Below are 9,430 nucleotides of genomic sequence, written 5' to 3' on the forward strand. Positions count from 1 at the left end.
ACTATTGCATTAACTACCTTTCCACCCGCCTTTGGGGTCTTGGGAGAAAGGGAGAAGGTGACAACGCCCAATTTTATTTTATTTCAAGTAGTGAGGGGTATCTTTGACTGGGGATTTCATCACCCGACAAAGGTAATTCAAATTAGGATGCGTTGGGGATATCATTTATGCTAGCGTACTCTCGAGCGGGTTTTTCAAGCTGCTATATAAATATATGGGTCAAGCGGCTAGAGTGTTGAGTGAATTCGACGTATGTGGGGGCCTTCCCTGCACCAATAAGTTCAACTAAAGTCTTAAGTGGCTTTCTCTAAGAATCCGTCGTTGGATCAAGAACCCTCAAAATTTTACAATAAGAACCAACTTAGTAGCCCAAATCCTACATTTAGTGATTCCGGGAGTGCGGATCATACCCCATAGACTCCTTTCATGTACCTTGCATTATGAGACAAAAATCCCTCGGTGATAATATCTTCGGATCTTTGGGGTAAGAGAGATAGGCATGCCTGAGAAGTGTGTGCCATGGAGTGGAGCCAGTGCTGCCAGACTCTCTATCCGTTTGCCTTGTTTCGTATTTCGTAAGGGCCTCATTTGAATGGTTTTCAATTTCCAGCCTAAGATTGTCTTTTGTTCTTTTATATGTATCGTTGTGTCAGACCAGTATTGAGTCAGTATTGGGCTATTTCAGGCCCTACCCTGCGTATCTCTTAATTCATAGAGTTTGTTTGAAAACAAGTTTAGTCAGCTATACCTACCTTTAAACAACTGTTCTCAGACTTGGAAAACAACAAACTTGGCCTACACACAAAATTACCAGAAACAAAGTCCATTTCGAAACGTCAGACAGTTCTGCAAACTCAAAGTTTTAGATACTTGTGACCATAGGTAGTCCTTGCCTAGTCCTCATTTATGTCCTTATTATCGTCCTTAGTCCTTGCATAGTCCTCATTTACATCCTTATTCCTTGCATAGTCCTTGCATAGTCCTCATTTACGTCCTTATTATCATCCTTATTCCTTGCATAGTCCTCATTTACGTCCTTATTATTGTCCTTAGTCCTTGCATAGTCCTCATTTACATCCTTATTATCGTCCTTATTCCTTGCATAGTCCCCATTTATGTCCTTATTATAGTCCTTATTCCTTGCATAGTCCTCATTTACATCCTTATTATCGTCCTTAGTCCTTGTATTGTCTTCATTTACGTCCTTAGTCCTTGCATAGTCTTCATTTATGTCCTTAATATCATCCTTAGAAGTTGCATAATCTCTATTTATGTCCTCATTATCATCCTCATATACGTCCTTATCTAGATCTCATATACGTCTGTCTTAGTCCATCATAAATTGCATCCTGGAAAGTCATAGCATGCGTCTTAATGGGTCTCCCAGGTGATGGTTTGATCCCCTTCAAGCAGCCTAATTTAATGCCAAACGACAGTCAACGTGAAATCCTTGATGGTCTAGGTAACTTGGCTTGGCAATTAAAGAGAAACACACCTCAATATATAGGAGTCAAGTACGAACTAAATATAGAGTATAAAATTACCCGTAGAATTGATAGAGAAATTGAGGCAGAATGTCTAAGAGAAGAGCTTGAAAAAATTGCATTACAAAAATCTCGAAATACTCAACAAGTCTCACATCAAAATCCTCAATAGAGAGTCTGGTCTAGTGTTGCATATTCCATATTTAGGTCTAGAGTCTTGCATTAGTATCGTATTGCATTAGGTTCTACACCATCCTCATATAGAAGTCTTAAATGCCTGTCACAAGGTCATAAAAGGAAAAAGTATGATGGACTCAAACATCGACCTGTTAGTAAATCCAACTTGGAACATGGACATATCAACTAGTCAACAATCAAATTCTCAGGCAATGCCCACAATACATAAACTACAACAAAGTTTAACACACAAAGAGATTGAATCAGCTCAACAGGAACTACATGTCCTTATGATCTTAGATGCTCATACATAATGGTAGAGACAAGTATCTCTCGTTGTTATTACAAAATGGGGCCAAATTACCTGAAGATTTTGATATCACAACAATCGTACCACTAGGAAATACTCTAGGTCAAAATAGCAATCAAATACCACATATGACACAAACGCAAGCAATGACCTCAAGTTTTCCTCAAAATAAATCAACATCATATATACAAACAAATGACATTTTAAATGTGAATTCTCAATAAAGTGCATCACCCTCAACAATAAATGTTAGCGCACCAACATAGGCTATACCAACGATGCCAAGTGTCTCAGCACCTATTCAAACACAAGTGCCTCATACAACAAGTGCAACCCAACCTCTAGTTTCCTATTCTATAGGATCTACATACAGTCATTAGAATGCAAATCTAGGTTCCGCTAATACAATAAGTACAACTGAGTCAAACATGGGTTCACATATCGCTTATTTCACAGTACCTAGTGGAACTCATAACATGCAAAATTATAATCATGTTACCTTTCAACAACCTCCTAGTTATACTACCACGAATCCATTTGTGGGAAATATACATGCACAAAGTGTACCTCTAACTCAAATGGATATTCTGTCCCAGCAAGTACAAAATCTGCAACAACAAATGACAACTATGCAAATAGATAATGATAAAAAGAGCTACACAATGCAAGACTTGCATCCTTATCCTTTTGATCACACATTATACATGCCGCCTTTCCCACCACATTTTGAAACACCAAAATTTGACAGATATCGAGGGAAAGGTGATCCTAGAGATCACATCAGAGAGTTTTTTATGGCATGTATAGAGGTTGCAACTGAAGACACTTATTTAATGAGACTGTTTCCTAAAAGTCTGGGAGGTTCAACCTTGGACTGGATTTCACATTTACCACCAACTATCACATCATAGGGTGAATTAGCTGAACACTTCATTGCTAACTTTTCGCATAACATTGAAACCCCAGTCACTTTGATGGACTTATGTGCCGCGAAACAATATAAGAATGAAACATTCACATCCTTCATAAAATGATGGATAGCTCTCTATAAGAGATGTACAACTATTATTCCAGAAATAGAGCAAGTTGACATGTTCACAGAAAACTTAATCCCTAAGATCAAGTACCCTATACAAATGCAACGATTGGCCACATTTAAACAAATCACCGAAAAAGCCCTAAAGTGTGAGAAAGTACTAGTAGAACAAGGTCTCATAAAATATGGCAATAACAACAACAATGATAAATCCAAATTTTGGTCGAAAATAAAAAATGTGACCAACGATGGTGTTGTAGATGCCCGTACAGTGAACAAAACTCAACCGATTTTATCTTTACAAGGTCCAAGTCAATCATTTAGTCCACACACAGAGAATAACACTGTCTCGACAAATGTAAACGCTGTGCAAAATATGAACACAAAATTTCCAAGGGTAAATGCTTCAAGAAGGAATTATACACCTTTAGGGGAACCTATTGAATCAACGTTAAAAAAGTTGATACAGACAAACATAATTACTTTGCTAGAAGTAAGAGTATATGAAATAGGTCCTTTCAAACCTACATGGTGGAATGATAGTGATTTCTGTGATTATCATCGTACTAAAGGTCACAAAACTGTGAGTTGCTATAAATTGAAAAACTTAGTCCAAGACATGATCGATCAAGGTGACATCACGATTGATACCAACAAAACATCAGTAAACATGAATCAAACCAACTTTAAGGACCCATTTGTCCAAAATGATAGAGGGAAGGCATCAACAACAAGAACACAAGATAATACAACTAACTACACAAAAGTATCATATGACTACACTATTCATGCCATTAGCTCAGGAGATGTAATAAACAATGATTCACAAGAAGCACTTGATAATAATGAGCAATATCAAGAGACTCACAACAATGATAACAAAATTTGCATGCTATCAGAAGCACCGAAATATGATGTAGACAAGGATATTTGTCTTATGGATTGGGGGCATGAAGAACCATTTCATTCGGGATGGTTTGAAGATGAACTTATAACACATATCATGGATGTCAGACTCACACATAATGACTATAGGGAGGGATATGATATAAACCTTGATAACACAACATATGTTAGCTCCCTTAGAAGAGATGATATAGTGGCTACAATCATGATAACTCCCAGAGACAAAGACTGTGCAGTAGTTACTCGCAGATCTAAAGTAACTTTACAAGGAGTACCATCAAACCCACCACCACTAGTAGGGACTTATAATGTTGTTGAGAAACTCAAGAAAACCCCGACACAAATATCATTCTTTGAACTATTACGTATATCCTCAACTCATAAAGCTATTCTGGACAAAGCACTTCAAGAATCGGTAGTGGACAAAAATATTGGTGAAAATGCCTTCCAATCCATGGTGGGGAATTTGACATAGGGTACCCGCATTGCATTCACAAAACATGATATTCCTAGTGATAGACTTCTCCATAATGACCTGCTACATCTAGAAGCTTACATAAATAAGAGAAGAATCAAAAGAGTACTTATAGATGGAGGAGCCGATCTCAACATTTGTACATTACAGCTAGTTAAGGCATTGGGATATTCTGACCTTCATATTGATTCTTCAAAGAGAATAAACATCAAAGCATATGATGATGAAGAGCATCCCTAAAAAGGTATAGTTACACTACCGGTGCAAATAGGACCTATAACGACAGAGGTTACTTTCCAAGTGTTGGACAGAGAACTAGGGTACAACATGTTATTGTGATGCCCATGGATTCATACCATGCAAGTTGTACCATCAAAATTTCATCAATGTGTCAAATTACCGTACAATGACATTGAAATCACCATAAAAGGTGATCCAAATCCATTCCAACACTGTAATCACTTAAAGGCAAGCATGGATAACCAGGTACCAATTAATCAAGCAACACCCCTCACTACACAAATGGAGTCATTAGCAATCACAGAAATACATAAGAATGTACCTACAACATCTTCTCTACAGATAAAAGATATTAGTTGTGGAGAATACTATATTTTGAGTACTTCAAATGGAAAACAATTATCTTTGTCTCCTAGGTCTTTTGGGAAACCTCAAAATGCAGTAATGAAACAAGACAAAATAAAAGACATAGGCAAATACTCAGATTCATGCTCCTTCATTAGGTGGGGAGATTTACAAGAAGAATCTCTAAATTAAGATCTCAATCATCAGATATACAAAGAAGAAGATGACATGACAATACCCAGGTTACCTTTAGATCAGTATGGCAATGGATTCAAGATGATACAAACACATGGGTATGATGGTACCACAGGTTTGAGATTATAAAAGCAAGGAAGATTAGAACCCGTTGTACCAAGATACAATCCAAAGAATCAAGGGTTAGGGTATAAACATGTACCAAATATAATGGAAGCAATACAACACACATTGGATATATTGAACAGACCAAGGCTACCGTTAGAGCACATATATCAATGTCAATTGTCAACATGAGTGTTTCCCTCTTCATCTCAAACAAGAAAGAAAGTACCAACATCACCTAGTGTGGAATCAGATGGTGAAGATATGAGACAAATTCTACAAGAACATAACATTGAGTCACCCAACAATATAGTACCTGGCACATCTATGCAAGCAAATATGGTAACAAACATAGGCTTAGCACCAGTAAATGAGCCTAATCCTTGGTTGTTGTCAATACATTTGCCAAGGGAAACAACTCAAGATCTACCCAATGAATTAGACGAAGAAAGAATACAATGAATTATACCAGGTTTAAGAAGGGCAACTTGCATACAAAGGAGACCTGCGAATATACAACAAAAGCAGATACAAGAACAAGAGGAGATAAGTGATACAACCTCAGAAGATGAAACATGCATAGAAAGTGAGACAAACTCTCACGAATATGAATTCCTATTTGATCATGATTCTAGCCCATGAACAATTGACATGATAAAGTATCACAAATTGCCTATAGATGATGAAAACACACCAGGCTCCTCAAAAAACTAGGTATGCATGTTATCAGAATCTGTTACGATAGAAGGGAGTAATGAGTTACCCCTTGTACACTCAAATCTGATTGATTGGGGAGGAGAAGGAAAACCAACTCTAGATTGGTTTGAAAATGATGAAGCTATTGCAAAATTCCTTGGTGTCAGAGAAGGATTTCCACAAGGTGATCACGAGGCAGGATTTGCTGTAGACCTAGATAGAACAACATACTTTGGAGAGGCAAGCGCCTCTGTAACAGAAGATATGTATCAAAGTAATCACAATGGAAAGAGTGAGTTAGACAATCTCCCTATTGAAAACATCATCATGGAAGATTATGTGGACGATCTAGCGACTAAATCACAGACAAGAGAAGGTCATCTTGAAGTCTTGGCAAAGATATTTGATCGATTAGAGTAGTACAATTTCAGGCTAAACCCCCAAAAGTGTGTGTTTGGTGTAACGACAAGTAAATTGTTAGGGTTTATTGTGTCTAACAAAGGAATTGAAGTAGACCCTACAAAGGTCAAAGCAATCATGGATATACAACCTCCATCAACACTAAAGCAATTAAGAGGGTTACAAGGAATACTACAGTCCATAAGGAGATTCATAGCACAACTAGTAGACAAATGTCATCCATTCCAATATTTACTCAGAAAATGAGTTAACATTAAATGGACTAGCAGTGCCAAGAAGCTTTCCAAGATTTAAAAGACTATCTTCTGAATACTCTAGTGTTAGTTCCACCTACTCCAGGAAAACCCCTATTACTATATATATCAACAACAAACTCATCTTTAAGAACCTTGTTGGCACACCATGATGATCAAGGAAAAGAAAGAGAAATCTACTATATAAGTAGAACCTTAATTGGCTATGAGCTTAATTACACTCCTATAGAAAGAGCATGTTTAGCTGTGATTTTCGCATCTCAAAAACTTAGGCATTATATGCCGAGTCACAAAGTACAACTCATTGCACACTTTGATCCACTCAAATATTTGTTAAGCAGAGCAACATTGATTGGAAGATTGGATAAGTGGGTCATGATTTTAAGTGAGTTTGATATAGAGTATGTGGACATAGTAGATTAGTTAGCAGATGCTCCCTTGCAAGACAACCACCTGCTACTAATAGACTTTCATGATGAATCTGTATTTACATTACCAACATCCACAATGTGGAAATTATACCTTGATGGGTCCTATACAAATCATGGAGCTAGAGTTGGGATTCTTTTGATCACCCCTCAAGGTGATTCTATCCCTAAGTCATTCATAATACATTTTCCCTGTACGAACAATATAGCTGAATATGAAGCTCTCATCATAGGACTTCGTACTGCTGTGCAGTGGAGGATAAAAGAATTATAGGTCTACGGTGACTAACAACTGATTGTAAATCAAGTCAATGATGAATATAACACAAAAGATGATAAACTGTTGCCTTATAAACAAATGGTAGAAGATTACATAGAACATTTCAGTAACATCACTTTTGAATAGATTCCAAGGATAGAGAACAAGGCAGCCAACGCAATGGCTATAATAGGGTCTCTACTAAATATGCCTAATAATGAAACCCAGTTTGAGTTTATTGTAGAACAATTGATGATACCGACATATGAGATTCCCTCATCAAAATATGTATGTACAATTGTGGGTCTAGAGTCCCCATGGTATAATTAGATATACACATACTTACATACTCAATATATGTCTCCTGATTTGTTTAGAAATCAAAAGAAAACTCATTCGTCAGGCATCCAGACACACTATTATTGCTGACACATTGTATAGAAAGGGCTTTGATGGAACCCTTCTCCAATGTCTTGATGAAAATGAAGCACAACTTACCCTAAAGGAGGTACACGATGGAATTTGTGGGGTGCATCAAAGTGGACCGCCATTATCAAAGAAATTGTTAAGAACAAGATACTATTGGCCAACTATGGAAAAGGATGCCAATAAATATGTACAAAAATGTAAACAATGTCAAATGCATGGAGACGTCATTCATGCACCAACACGGGATCTTCAACCTATTACATCACCATGTCCATTTTCACAATGGGGGTTAGATCCAGTTGGTAAAGTCAATCCTACTTCTTCCAACATGCACAAATTCATCTTAATAGCTACTATGTATTTTACTAAATGGGCTGAGGCAATTCCCCTTACATACACCACTGGAAAGCAAATAGAAAAATTCATGCTTAATTACATTATCTGCTGCTACAGGATTCCAATGTGCATAGTGACAGACAATGGACATCCATTCAAAAATCAAGAAATGAGAGAATTGTGTGAAAAAACTCATACAATAGAGATTTGCAACACCATATTATCCGCAAAGTAATGGACAAGAAGAGGCAACGAACAAGACAATATTGAAGATCCTTAAGAAAGTTGTCACTCACGCAGAATGAGACTAGCATCTCCAGTTAAATCCCACTCTTTGGGCTTACAAAATAGGAGTACACACCCCGACAGGAGCAACACCACATTCCTTGGTCTATAGTACAAAAGAAATACTACCTATTGAAATAGAACTATCATCTTTAAGAGTCTCTTTAAAAAAAATCATATCAGAGGAAGACTATCGGGTTGGAAGATTACAAGAGCTGGACAAATTGGGAAGGAGTTACAATAAACAAGTATGCCCAAGAAATTTTGAAGTGGGAGATCTAGTTCTCAAGGAAAACAAAAGGAACCTAGCGGAATGAGAAAAGCTAGGGAAGTTTGAACCTAATTGGCTAGGTCCTTTTATCATAACAAGGGTTATACACAATGGAGCATACAATTTGGCTACCATGGACGGAGATCCACTCTCTAAGCCTATGAACATCATGAAACTTAAACGATATTATATCTAAGGGTTGGGTAAGTTTAGGTTTTACTTTTCGCAATGCATATTATTTTATTCAAAACACTGCATCACATATAGTTTCCTTCTTGAAATGTATCGTATTCATAAAATTTTTGCATTAGCATAGATCAGCATCAATAAAACAAGGCAACTATCCAAGTTTATCATTTGTTTGCATTCAAGAGAAACAAGGGTCATCTCCTTTCTTAGATATTCAGACATGAAGTCTTTGAGGTACTAAGGTCATTCATTTTCAACATTACCCTGTGATGATGCTTTACTTATGGTTGGGTAGTGATTTCACTATTTGAGACTTGTTAACCCAAAATGTATCAATTGCTATATCTCAAACAGATTAAAAAAATCTCCTATTCAATCTAGAGACCTAGTTTATCATATGACTAGTGAAAAATCTAAAATTCTACTTCAATGCCACTGTAATTGTCACACCCAAGTAGGTTTCATTACTTACAAGTCAAAGCAAGAAAATAAAAAAGAAAAAGTGCTATGCCAAATATTCATCTCAAGGCAAAAGAGAAATGATAAATAAATGAAATATCACGCACACAAAGTGCGATAAAAAGATTGAC

This window comes from Cryptomeria japonica, chromosome 7, assembly GCF_030272615.1.
Source record: "Cryptomeria japonica chromosome 7, Sugi_1.0, whole genome shotgun sequence".
Lineage (NCBI taxonomy): Eukaryota > Viridiplantae > Streptophyta > Pinopsida > Cupressales > Cupressaceae > Cryptomeria > Cryptomeria japonica.